General features: G+C 46.2%; 1 protein-coding gene and 1 long non-coding RNA gene across 3 annotated transcripts in view; one reads left to right on the forward strand and one right to left on the reverse strand.

Moving 5' to 3' along the window:
- Positions 1–1,633, reverse strand: part of gabrb4 (gamma-aminobutyric acid type A receptor subunit beta4) — a 57,945-nt gene extending 56,312 nt beyond the window's left edge. The window contains exon 1 of the mRNA XM_048998098.1: positions 1,406–1,633. The gene's annotated coding sequence lies outside the window, so the exon portion shown is untranslated. The remainder of the gene's footprint in view (positions 1–1,405) is intronic.
- A 2,795-nt stretch (positions 1,634–4,428) lies between these two features.
- Positions 4,429–12,831, forward strand: LOC125721822 (uncharacterized). 2 transcript variants are annotated; one of them, XR_007385978.1, is made up of 3 exons: positions 4,429–4,538; positions 11,230–11,348; positions 11,605–12,831. It is a non-coding gene; the product is annotated as an uncharacterized LOC125721822 (long non-coding RNA). The 2 variants fall into 2 exon arrangements; XR_007385977.1 differs by having other exon boundaries at positions 4,431–4,538; positions 11,284–11,348.
- Positions 12,832–13,630: the final 799 nt, after the last annotated feature.

Below are 13,630 nucleotides of genomic sequence, written 5' to 3' on the forward strand. Positions count from 1 at the left end.
CTAAGTGCGAAGACATTTAAAGAGCAAATGCGCTTCTGTGCGGATATATACTGTGTGTGCATCACGCACCTTCCCTGCACAGGTTGCCATTCCCATGCAAACCTCCAGTCAAAAGCCGAATAATAGTCGAGTGAGCCCATTACACGCATTAGACTTACGAAATATTCTGTCAAGAAATCATCTGTATAATCACTGCTAATACCTCTAATAAAATTAATTAAAAAACAACAATATAAGGATACTGTGCCAAATATGGGAATATTTAAGACCTTCAAATATTGGGGGGGTCAGATCTATGAACAGCTAATCTGAACAGGTGATTACAAGTCCAGAGCAATAATGTACCGTGTTTCCCTGCATACAGCTTACTACATGCTGCAATATTTATAATTCTCTGTCTGCATTCGAAAAGTATGTCAAAATGCGGATTCTGTTTATATGGCCAGAGATGTGGCTGCCGGGAGGGGGGGGTGACATATTTCCATCCATATTTTCTCAGACGACCCTTACTGATCCTGGCAGTTAACCCTTATTCTGAGAGATATGTGGCGCATTGGAAAGTAACATGCAGGGCGAAGATGAAGCGGAACGTGTGCAGATCAAGAGGGACAACTGGCAGACAGGCAGACAGGAAGCTTCAGAAGCTACGCACGGTCGGGAGGTGTAAGCGTTCAAGACATTACACGGTAGAGGACGATGCTGAGCACAGCTTACTCTGTTAAACGTGGGGGTGGATATTAATAACGCTTCAGGAGGGACAAGCGAATCACTAATAGACAAGGGTCAGCAATTGTTGCCAGGGGTTGTGGGAAAAGACGTGTATGGCTGATTGTGACACAGACATAACAGCATGACGTTCTGGGAATGGAAGTTCTGCTTGATTCTGACAACCGTGGCGTCAGGAGCAGCCACTTCCACAAGGGCGGCGCCGTCGTCCAAGAATCTGAGGGTCTCGACTAGGCTAAGGTGGGCGGTCAGACGAGAAGCAATTCCTCAGCTGCCACCCACATAAACGCTGGCATCGCCGGCTCCAGTGCCGCGTCAACAAGCTGTGCTTTTGAAAAAAAAAATGGTGCTACAACTTCAAGAGTACAAAAATGGGTGGGGAAGTTGATATGTTCAACCTGACACGAGGCTGGGGTGACACCGATTGCTGCAGCCTAACTTTGGGAAAACGAGGGGTTTCCTGTCCCTTTTCAGTCGCCCTGGCCCCACGAGCGGCGAAGGTAACGTTTGCGAAACAAACAAAAAAAAGTGTTAAAACAGCTAATCTATAATAGCGGAGACCACATTGTCAGATCAGTCGATAGAAAACTGCGATCTTAATCAGCGTCAGCAAGCACTCTGCTCTTCATTCACTGCAATTAATCCAGACCCACGCATTCATTAACTTCAAAATGCTTACGTTGTCGTTTTTCACGTTCACCGACGGCACCGTCCCCCCCAGTCGAGCTTCGTGAACCCATCTCGATCACACTTTAAACAGGCCACCAAGCTTCTCAGGAGATACATCGTGTGGCCGTATCCACACTGCAACTTTTCGTTTTTAAGAATACAAAGTGTGAATAAAAAAGGCATTAATGGTTCATTAAGTTCGCCAGTGTTTGCGACAACTTCCGGGTTGGCAAAAGCTATAACGGTCTGTCTGCTGTTGCTACAATATGATCATGATACATCGCAGGAGCGTCAGACTATATTTCAACAGCAAGATGAAGGCTTTTAAGACCCATCCCCTTATAACACGTAGACTTTATCCTCTCTCCTACTGAGGACAGTTGATTAACAGACTTAGTTCATTTGCAGGCAATATTTTGCTAGAGATTTCGGTTTAAGTACACTGACCAAAGGAATGACTTCCATTCACGAAGCGGAACCTACAGAAACATTTCCCGTGCCCATAGATGTGGTGCCTCACCAGCTGTTGGATGGGTATAGAACCCTCTGTTTAACAAGCATCGTATTTAACCGAAAGATCACCTTGGAGGCAATATTCATTGTGAAGAATCTAAGACCAGAGGTGGAGACTTCAGGTCCAGAGAGTACAAATCCGGACCAATATTTTGATTCAACCAAACAGTTGAGTATAAAGAGTGACAGTCACAGAGTACTCAACTGGTTGGTTGAATCAAAATATCGGTCTGGATTTGTACTCTCTGGGCCTGAAATCTCCACCTCTGTCTAACACTGCATGACAGGTGAACAACATGGAGATGCGGCATCTATGTTCCTAAGGAACATAATAGTACCGTGTAAGTTTATAGATCAACAGTCACTTTATGACCAATATGAAAAGAATGAAATTCTACGGAGAGAACTTCTAGTAAGATGTATATCCAGTGAGAATGATTCACAACTGGGGTTGTGTTGTTCCTGGGACTCCCCCCCCGCCCCCCCACACACACACACACACACATACTCATCCCCAAAAATCAGTGACTGTTTGTGACCAACAGGGGATCCTCGATCATAGGGGCTCTCCACAAATGCATGGTTCCAGGAAACACCATCGCTGAAGACACTGATGTTGATTATCAATGAATCCGTTAAATCCTTATAAAATGTGTTAAAAAAAAACACTTATAACGAATCTCCAAAATGTCTCGGTGTGACGTTTAATCCCGCACCTCCTGAAACTTCAGTGCTGGTCCTGCTAGGTGGATGCTCACTGTGCATCTGCTGCTCGCGAGAGCAGCCCGACTCGCCAACGGCAAGCCTGTGCTCTCGCCTGATGCGATGATGTCAGGGCCTTCTTCAATTCCAGGAGGGAGGAACAATGTAATGTCAATTTTCATTTTTCATGCACAGCGGTGAGGTGTGTGTGTGTTTGGTAGGGGAGACATGGGGGGGGGGGGCGGGGGGTGTGTGCCGGTGGTTTTTGTGATGTGTTCACTCTTGTCTGTTTTGTAGGAGATTTTGTATAACTTCCTCAACACAAAATGGTGAACAGATGAAAGCACCTGAGTTTGCTGACTCAAGGCAAAATCGCAGCCTGCTGTTTGGAGGGAGAGAGAAAGAGAGTGAGTGAGAGAGAGAGAGAAACATCACAGTCCCTTGTTTGTTTGCAGCTTGTTGTTATGTGGTGAACCCCCCCCCCCCCAAATTCTGACCCTGGAATACTAATAAAGGCAGCAATTTTCTAAGAAGAATTATTTTATAAGAAAGCTGGTCCTGCCCTCATTATTTGACTGTGTTTTTTAAAATCACGGCTTTAGGGTAGTTGTACGAGGGCCAAAATGTGCGCGAGCTGAAAAACAAATGCTAATTTGAGACTCAGGCAGAGCTGTGTGGCTGTGAAGCCGTCGCATGTCAAACTCACGTGCAATGCATTGCAGGGAAATATTTCTGTATTTAGTGGCCTGGGGTAACACTTGTGATCTGACCCTGAAATTCTGATGACGACTAAAACTGTTGACGTTACAGATGCGATTGCATTATATGCGAATACAGTGTTTTTTTTAAGCATTCATATGTATTTATGACATAACTCGTGCAAAACTGAGATGTTTTGGAAGGGAATCACCACTCGATATGCAGAAATAGTAATGCATTGTGTGTTTATATCGTCTTGTCCTCCTTACGCCTTCTGGCAACGGAAAAAGAAAACAGAAAACTGTCGCTTTCAACAAGTTCACCATGCCTAGAATACAGTTTAAATATAGTTGTGTTTTAATATAGCAGGAATAAGTGATCTGTTTACTGCTGAACTCCTTTGAACTTGTTGGCTGAAGAATTCTAGAAGCCCAAGGGTATGATGATGCTTGACAATTCTAGTTTTCGGGGGAATTGAGGAGACATCTGGTTGATTAGGTAAAATGTCCCCCGAGGGTCGTCCTTGAGCATCGCTCTTATATTTGATGGTTACATTACCACCCCCCCCCACCCCCCCCCCCATACACACACATGTGCCAACATCAGATCAAACTGGTCACTCGGTCCCGGTAGCACCATAGAACCTGATCTCATCTGATCCAGGTTTTCCCCTTGCGCGCCAGCATGCGCTTCACATCTGACATTCCCGCGTAGACGGGCATTGGCGAATCGCGCCCTGTTCCCGCCTGCTTTGGGATGCCGAGCTCGCGCTGTGCCGGAGGGGAGCCCGCGGGACCATATCAGATGAGACAGTGCGGCCAGGTGGCGTGCCAGACGTATCCCCTGAGCCTGCTCTCTGCGGACGGGAAGCCAGCGTGCCTCTTGCGGGGTGGAGGGGGGTCACCTGACCGTGGCTGCTGGTTCTGATTGGCTGTGCCCCCAAGATGTGGGCGGGGCATGTCCCTTATTTCCCACTCACATGTTGCATAAGGCGTGCGAGTTACTAGGTCAGCTTCACCCCTCAAATATAAATAGCATCACACGCTAAATACATCCATGCCTTCCAGTCGCTCCCAGTGCGTCCCGCCTCCCTCCTGCTCTCTTTCCCATTACAGCTCACCCTTTCCAACTTACTTGCCGGCCGTGTGCTGTGGCCTCTGTGTCCTTTGGAAATGGCAAAAGGAAGCGTCTTCCGTTTTGCCAAGCGTTACTAGAGATTAATGTAAAAGGTAGGCTAACCCTTTACTTCGCCAAGATCCGTGATATTTTAAGAATCCTGCATATTTTAAGAACACGTTGCGACCACATCTCGCTTTCCGCCGCGCCGTGGCAGGGGCAGAAAACCCTCGCCCTGTTTCCACTGTGACACAGTTTTAAATGAATTCCGTGACGCTTGAGAGGAAATTGCGGAGGAAATTCCATGGTGACCTTTAATTTTAAATTGCCTCCCCCCCCCACTTTATGTGCAGCATAAAATATATCGATCTGGAGACACCTTAAAACAAACTTAACGCAAGGATTAACATTTATTGCTTATAAAAAAAAAAATCGTCACAGGCTACATCCACACTTTTGCCTCTTCTTCCGCTGGGGGGGGGGGGGGGGGGGGGGGGGGGGGACTTCTCCAGTGGTTCGTAAAAAAAAAAAAAAAACAGCTGAAATACTGAAACATTCTTCCATTAAGTAAATATACAAAACCGTTCACATCCAGGGAAGACCTTGGAATCATTTTCTCATTAATGTTTAACCCCAGTATCTGTTTTCCATAGTCAGAATTTCAGCAGATTTGGCCCGGTGATGATATGGCAATGATTTGCTTACAGCCCTGCAGTTCATACATAATCCAATGCACAGTGACCAGTTTTGGTCCTAAAGAGGTTTCACAAAATGCTGCCTGCTGAGACTGACAAATTAAAAAAATATATTTATTTCGTCCATTTAAAATCCAACAAGCTAATATATTGTCCTCGGCGTCTGCCAGCTGATATGCAGAGTGAATGTAAATTTCTGTCAGTCATTTCCTCCTTATGCATCGTAAGATGCATATGTTTCCTCCGGTTAGCCAAACAGCTAGTTCGCAGATGTAATTGCCGTTAATGTCTCGTGTTTAATTTGGTCAGACCCCAGAGAGGTGAACAGGACCGTTTTTAGTTGGTTGTTTAGTGTTCGGGGTTAATGGAGAGATGAAAATGCATTATTTTTACATATTGCCCAAGAACAGTCATGGCTTTTTTCCTGAGAGAGAGGGGGAGAGAACTTACTGGTTGATCTTTAGTCTTTATTTTCCTCCTGAAACGGTTACATCTCTGCTAGTTCTGCTTTGTACATTTTTTCAAAGATATTGGAATAAGTTTGGCTTAATTTGGATTATGTTTTGGCGGGGGGTCACCTGACCGTGGCTGCTGGATCCAATTGGCCGAGCTATCACACAGTTTTTGAATTAAGCGAATTTTAGAGCTTGCGCAAATTACCGTTTTTTTATTTTTACGTATCTCAGCAACTTGGATATCTGTCGGGATGCGTTACCTAGTCTCATTACCAGGTGAGCCTTTCTAATAAGTGAGTTGTATGTACGCTTTTCACGAGATCAAGTTTCGGTGGGTTGGGAGGGGGGGGGGGGGGGATTGCCGCCCTATCTTATTGACCTCTTGGTGTTTTTATTAGAGACTTCTTCAGTCCTATGTTCTGTGGGGAGATGAATCGCTTTATGAAGGGTCCGTGTGAGCATGACGTGTAAAGGCAGCCGAGACAGTGTTACCCAGACAGGTCGGGTCCCTGCCTGACAATCCTCGCCGGACAGGGCCAATGGTGTCCGTCGGTTTCCGGATTGATGATTACCTTTTTCGTTTTCGCCAGTTGTTGTGGTATATTTCCCCTTTTCACTCCATCGCCATCAGCGGTCTCACTTTTATCAATGAGCGTGGGGCAGAATTCATGATATCACTGGGGCTGCTGTCGACCTGGAAGCGTAGCCTTCAATCAGGACGTCCGGAACAAGGAGAGTGGTTATGGGAACAGCAGCCACACGCCGTACTGTATTTGGGAATCATTAATCGCTGGGCTGTGCGCCATTTTCAAGACCTATAAACACTGCCAGCAATAATGGTTTGAGAGTATTAGGGGCAGGAACACATGTGGATTTAAACAGCCATCCTTGACAGCTGAACGAACAGGAGATGTCTTCACCTGCGAGAGAGGGAGTCAATACCAGTCGAAACCAGTCGAAACCAGTCCTGCCGGGCCGCTGATCTGTATGCTGCATGGAATTTTCTGCGAGTAAACCCCACCGGAAAGGGTTAATGAATTCTCCTCACAGATAGATATTGCCATGGAAACAGCTGCGTGACTGCTTCCAGCCTGTATTCGGTACACACCGAGGAAAAAAAATATATGTAATATATAAATATATATAAAATAGCGCTGGGAGTATTTTAAAATTCTGTGAGCGGACGCTTCTCGGCGCACGCGGGCGCATTTAAGGGTCGGAGAAAGAGAACATGACCGCAAACAGCAGTTCCTGAAAGGATCGAGCAGCCAGCTTGCTGGCCGTCTCCTGGCGGTCCTCCTCTACCCGGTGCTCCTCCTCTACCCTCCATCTCCTCCTCTTTTAGATGCCGAGGAGGGCCGTTCGCCTCTGTGGAGCGCACGGGGGGATAACGGGCGCAGACGCGTGTTCGGAAAGCGGAATGGAAAGCAGAGCCTTCCCTCTCCGCCATGGAGTCCCCTATTAGGCTCGTGTGGCATGACATTACAATGGCCATAAAACTATAAATAGATAAATGAATAGGAAACGGGGGTAACGTAGGACCCCGGGCGATATGCCCTGAAGCTGGGGGGGTGACGTTTGAAAGTGGGCCGCTTCCCGCACTTCCTGCTGAGAGGCGGGCCCACGGGGACGCCCCCCAGCGACGGCAGCGCTCCACGCAGAGGGAAGATACCAATTTTAGGCCCCACAGTGGGGCGTGACGCGGTACTTCAAAATTTTCCTGTTTGTTAAGAGTAACGCGCACACAAGGTCCATCTCTGAAGGTCTCGCCGCATCATCAGACTGCGTCCTGGCCTTCGAAGGCTTCCTGCCACCATGGGGGGGGGGGGGGGGGGGGTTAAGATACCTTGGTTTCGCTGATGCCATTTGAGATGCATGTCAGCCGAGAGAAAGTGGGATTGTCGCTCGAATGGGATTCCGGAAATGGAAAGCATGGTACGAGGTCTCCTTTTTGGTGATCGGCCAAAGCAAACCCGACTGATGCATGGCGACTTGTTGCAAAGCCATGTCGCATTATCAAATGACATCATAGCCTTACACCTGCGCCTTGGGCATGGAGAGCTAGTGTAATGTAAATGCCTCCTGGGTGCTCATATTTAATGACACCTCAATGAAACACATTACGTGCATCTGAAATGTATGTTCATGTAGCTCAAACACAAAAGCGTCGTCTTTACAGAGTACGTCATGAATCTCATGGCAACTTGAAAGCATTATTAGCCTCGATGAGGTTGTGTGTTGCATTGTTGACATGTCCGGTTAGCGAAAGCAGGAGTCGCTAACTAAAGGCTAAAAAGCACTTAGCATTACTGCTCTTGGACTCACGGACGGCGTTCCTCTTCACTCCAAATGCCACCTGCTTTGCTGCCCACTCTCTCATTCGTCCACCATCTTTTACAGACGGCAAACGCAAGCACACCCAGAATTGCATCTCACATGTCTGGAGTCTGTACTTTGTTTTCCGGAGTTTTCCGACGCTTTTAACTTCCGCTGAAACTTACGTACAGACAAGTGGCCAAGAAATATCGAAGGTTCCTTTGATACTGTAAGTCGCATGATTCAGAGTCTTGTCCAAGGATATCTCTTGGAAATGTTCATGGTATCTCCCAAGGCTGGCAAGGACAATCCTGCAGACCTGTACGAGTTATTTTAATGACACCTATTGGGTGATTCCCTCATGTTATATCAGCCTGTTGTGGTCATTGTATAAGAGGACGTTTGGCATGCAAAATAAACTTATGGGGTCCAGAGTTGAATAGCTTTGCATTCTGGGATTGTTAATCACCTGCTGCTTTATACAGCGTGATGCAGTGTCATGTTTTACATCGACAACCAGAGGGAGGTGCAAATCAGACAAGGCCTGGACTTCAATGCAATGTTCCGTCTGCAGTATAGCTAAACCCGCCAATTCTGCGGAATAATCCATCAGATTATCCATCTTCCTACTCCTGCTACCATCTGCACGATTGGGTGGTGGGACAGAAAAGGCATTATATGTAAAATGGGTGTGCAGTAGATAAGGTCATTGAAAAGCAATGGGAACAACTGCTCCCATAAGGAATGCGCATGAGCTTGAGTTAATAATTCTGATGAATTAGCCATCTCCTTTAAACAATTATCCATTAATACTCCAAGAAAATGATTGTTTACTGTCTAGCTCATGAACTGCGTCTGCTGACAAATATATCTGTAACATTTTTGACACGGTAAATACTATTAAATGAAACTCACAATAAAATGAAATTGTCATTTAAATGGGAGCCATGGAAAATATGATACTTGGGTTTATCTAAATGGGTTCAATTCTATATTTTCATAGATCTTATTAAATTCTATTCCAGGGGAAGGATAAAGTGAATATATTTTGTATGTGTAATGGTCATAAATCATCTTAACTGTAAGTTAATGTGACCCCCGTAGGTTGATTTTTCCATATAAACATGACCACATAATCTGCGTGATTCCTGTGTACGTAAAGTGCACGACTTCTTCGTGGGGCAGTGAAAGTGTGACTGTAGATCTCACACTTTACAGTTGTCGCATTTACAAAGTCATAAGTCTGTGGTTGAAATTAATGTTAGCTTGATGTCAAGACAGGACGTTGTTCTCATGGGCAACAGAAAATCTCAAAAGCCGTCATCGAGCTTAATCAAACCGTACTCCCCACAGTAACCGCTTGTTTACAAATCAATCCGGTCTTAAACTCAATACTCACCCGGACCATAAATTTGCATGTACGTTTAAGCACATAAATACCACTGAAGGCTCAAATGGGGTGAATTTATTCCAAAACAAATCTGATTTTAATCTTTTGCAAATTAAAGTTATAGGCTTTTAATTTGTCGTCTTAAAGACCTGCATCAGGATTTACTGTAGAAGCCTGTTGTAATTTTCACAAGACTTCTAGCAGCTGCGTTGCTATAAGAATTTTGCAAGCTTACAAAGAGCGATAAACTTAGATGGAACACAGCTGCTACCATTCGATTGTGTTTTTCTTAACAAGTTCGGCTTGTAAAGAATCACGTGCTCTTGAGTTCCCTCGGGGTACTTCGTGGGATGCTCAGGTCTTAGCCAGTGCGTACGAAGTGCAGCTTCATCCTATAAACATCCTGGGATGCAAACCCAGAGGGCTGCGTTCCAGTCACCACTGAGCAGTCGGTCTTACCGCTAATCCTCAATGAGCGTCGCTTCTTTGGCCACTTACGCAAAATCTCTGTCTCTCGCCAAGGATGGGGATGACTTCTTAGAGCATGACGACGAAGAGGGGCCCGTGCATTAAACCGGAACGTAACTCCGTGCCCAGGCCCCATCCAAGGTCACAGGCCCTGATTTTCATATAAGGTGTCGCCCAGCAGTCGTGTTTAAAATGAGTTATAATATGTTATTTTTAGCAAATAAACTTTGTCCTGAAGGACTTTTTTTTTTACTAGACCTTTTAAATTAAATTAAATTTATAAGTGTAGCACATGCTCATTTATCTTCATGAATATTTGATGGGTTGTTACATAAGGCTTTCCACATCAGGGCCTTGAGGAGGCGATATTGATATATGGTACTAGCATGTGGTTGAACGGAGGCCTCCTTTGCTCCGGTGCTCCTTGCTTATGACTGACAGATAACACGGCCGATTCTGCATACGACTCTTATACGAAGGAGCTGAAGGGAGCTCGAGCACGATGGGCAGGCCAGCGCTCGCAGAGACATGGCGCAGTGTTGAGGGTGTCTTTAAACTCAGAGTGCAGCTGATTCGTCCGTTTTTGTGCTGACCGTCGTCAGCGTACAGCACGGCCGAGTTTGTGTGCTGCGTGCCAACATACCTCTTGCTTATTGGCCAGAAGTCAGCAAGCTGCCTTTGGATTGGTGAGTTCGATAACCGCACACTCCCCCCTCTGCTCTGAAAAGGAGTTTCTCAATATGTGTACTCGACCATACTTACGGTCTCGTGCATCCGTTTCACGTCACCTTCTTTTGCCAAAAACCAGTTCCAGTACTCAAGAACGGAAGAAGAGAGGATGGTGAAGACTGCCGGATGCCATTCTTGCTCCGCCCCAGATATCATGGATTAGTTGCATCTTCAACCAAATGAGACTGATCCTATGATTTGTTGCGTCCCGAAGTTCATTCTTGGAAGGCACATTAGCAAAGTCTTGCCAAGACCAAGTACTGTATGATTGCCAAGTACGACCTTTGCATTTTTGGCATTGAGAAACACTGAAGGTTTTCTTTGTCATGAATCAATAGGGCCGTACGCAAAACATAACCTTGAACACTAAGGGGCAGCAGAAGGGCATGGATACCATTCTATTGAGCCCCCAAAATTGACTGTTGGGGCAAAATCCCTAGTGGGGGGGAGGCAAGGTGACCCAGGGTTTCTGCGCCCCTGCACAACCATACCTCCATATTATACACATTCAGTTTAACTGTGGTCCAACTGCATTTCTGAATGAGTGTTTTTTGGGGGAGGCGGACTTGGGAAGGAGCGAGTGGAGTCAAAGGACACCTCACATAGCACACACACACCTACAATTTTATATGGTGCTATATATAATTCTGTACTATATTCTTTGGGGGGGTGGTATGTGAGAATGCAGATGCAGAGGTCGGGCTCTCGTGGGTTTGTGTAAGTTTAATATGCTATTCCTTTCACCTTCCAGGAACATCCCGAGAGGGCCGTTAAACTCCCCCCCCCCCCCTTTTTCACTTTCCAGACACTATGCCCTGGGTCTGTCCACCATCCAGAAGAACCATGTTTCTCCATTCAGGTTACTGCTCAGTTACGTCAACGTGCGGACAATTGAGAATTTCACTTCATACATCTCAGCTTCATTTAGCGGAATGTTAAACACATAGTTTTAAAGCACATGTGCACTTGTTCATATTTCCAAGACTCAATGCACAATGGCTGAAGAATTGTATGGATTTGACGGTATAAAATACACGTAAAGCAATTGCTTTGTGTCCGTATATGTTAACGCTTGTTCAGTGTATGTTCAGATTCATTCCACCTATGTTTATATATGTTCCAGCAGGAGTCGGAGCAAGATATTCATCCTAAAGGGGTACAGGTCAGGCCTACAGTATGAGGGAAGCAAATTGAAGCAGACATCCACGGAACTCTCCAGAGCTTCATCCACGAGGACGCTCCACCTGCGTGGGCATGTTCTACCCAGAGGGCACAGATGTCACCCTGGTTCACAACTGTCTCTCCTGCTATTCCTGGGCTGCCTGTGGTCCATAAAAGAACAGGCACAACAGATTCTAAAAGCATGTGGGCTACGTTCATGCATCACTCAGACCTTCCAGTGTTCTTCAGACAACGATCAGACTTACCTTGTCAACGCTGGACCAGACCCATACCGGTTAGGCCAACATCACTCTGCTGCACCACCACAAACAGCGTGGTGATTAATGGTATGTGTACTGCAATCACAATACAGAAACTCCATCCATCCATCCATCCATCCATCCATCCATCCATCCATCTATCCATCGATCCATCCATCCATTTTCCAAACCGCTTATCCTACTGGGTCGTGAGGGTCCATATTACCTGCCTATCCCGGAAGCAATGGGCATGAGGCAGGGAACAACCCAGGATGGGGGGCCAGCCCATCGCAGGGCACACTCATACACCATTCACTCACACATGCATTCGTACGGGCAATTTAGCAACTCCAATTAGCCTCAGCATGTTTTTGGACTGTGGGGGGAAACCTGAGTACCCGGAGGAAACCCCACGACGACATGGGGAGAACATGCAAACTCGGCACACATGTGACCCAGGCGGAGACTTGAACCCGGGTCCCAGAGGTATGTGGCCCCATACAGAAACTCACATCCAGAAAACTGTAGGTTTGATTTTGTTCACTTACAGTCATTAAATATGTTCATACCGGCCATTTTATATTCCCATGATGCACCGCTGAATGGTGCCACCCTGTTAGTGAACAGAATCTTAGCTTAAATTATTCACCGGGCACGAAGGGTGATTGGGCGTACACAAGATGTAAAGTGGAATCATTTATCAGGACAGACAGGTCAAACGAGAAGGGTGCCGTTCATAAAAAACGTTGACAGAGTTGTTTGAAAACTGACGCGATAAGACAGACGTGCTTCGATCAAAAGTAGCATGTCTAGATAACTGCCCGACTGCAGCATGGCAGAACAACTGCCAGTAAGCGAAATAACTGCAAAGTCATACAGCGTATGCAAAAAGACAAGCAAAGAAAAGCTCTGTTGGCTGATTTAACCCTGGGCGACTGCTGCAGCTGCTGGTACAAGCATCAAAGGGATGGAGTGTCTGGGAGCAGCTGGTACGTTAGCGGTTAGCAAGCCTGGACTGAAAACACAGAGCCTGCTGGCTAAAGTCACCAGTGGGGCTTTGCTGTTTAAATGGGTAAACTGTGTGCTACACTCCCTTTGGACAAAAATGTTGGTTTTGTCACATCTTGCTGGGGAGAATCATGGGTAACTTTGCTCATCCCAGTGGACTACTTGCTGGCTTTTTCTCATCGTGCCAGTGAGGATCGTGGGTAATTTTGCCCATCCCGTCTGACTGCTTGCCAACTTTCTCCACATCATGCCAGAGAGCATCATGGGTAATTTTGCCCCTCCCCTCTATACTACTTGTTCACTTTTTTACATCTTGCCGGAGAGGGTTATGGGTAATATTTGCCCCTCCCCTCTATACTACTTGTTGGCATTTTTGCATCTTGCCAGAGAGGATTATGGGTAATTTTACCCCTCCCCTCTATACTACTTGTTGGCTTTTTTGCATCTTGTCAGAGAGGATTGTGGGTAATTTTGCCCCTCCCCTCTATACTACTTGTTGGCTTTTTTGCATCCTGCCAGAGAGGATCATGGGTTACTTAATCCATTCCATTGGACTGCTTGCCGGCTTTATCGCCTCTTGCGGGTGAGAATCATGGCTAACTTACCCCTTCCCATTGGAATGCTTGTATTTTTGTGTACAGGCATCCCTCCCCCACACCCCCAAAAGGCCCTTATGTTCTAATGAGCCAAGATTTTTGTTTGTTGCGAGCTGTGTGACAAAGG

Source organism: Brienomyrus brachyistius, unplaced genomic scaffold, assembly GCF_023856365.1.
Source record: "Brienomyrus brachyistius isolate T26 unplaced genomic scaffold, BBRACH_0.4 scaffold35, whole genome shotgun sequence".
Lineage (NCBI taxonomy): Eukaryota > Metazoa > Chordata > Actinopteri > Osteoglossiformes > Mormyridae > Brienomyrus > Brienomyrus brachyistius.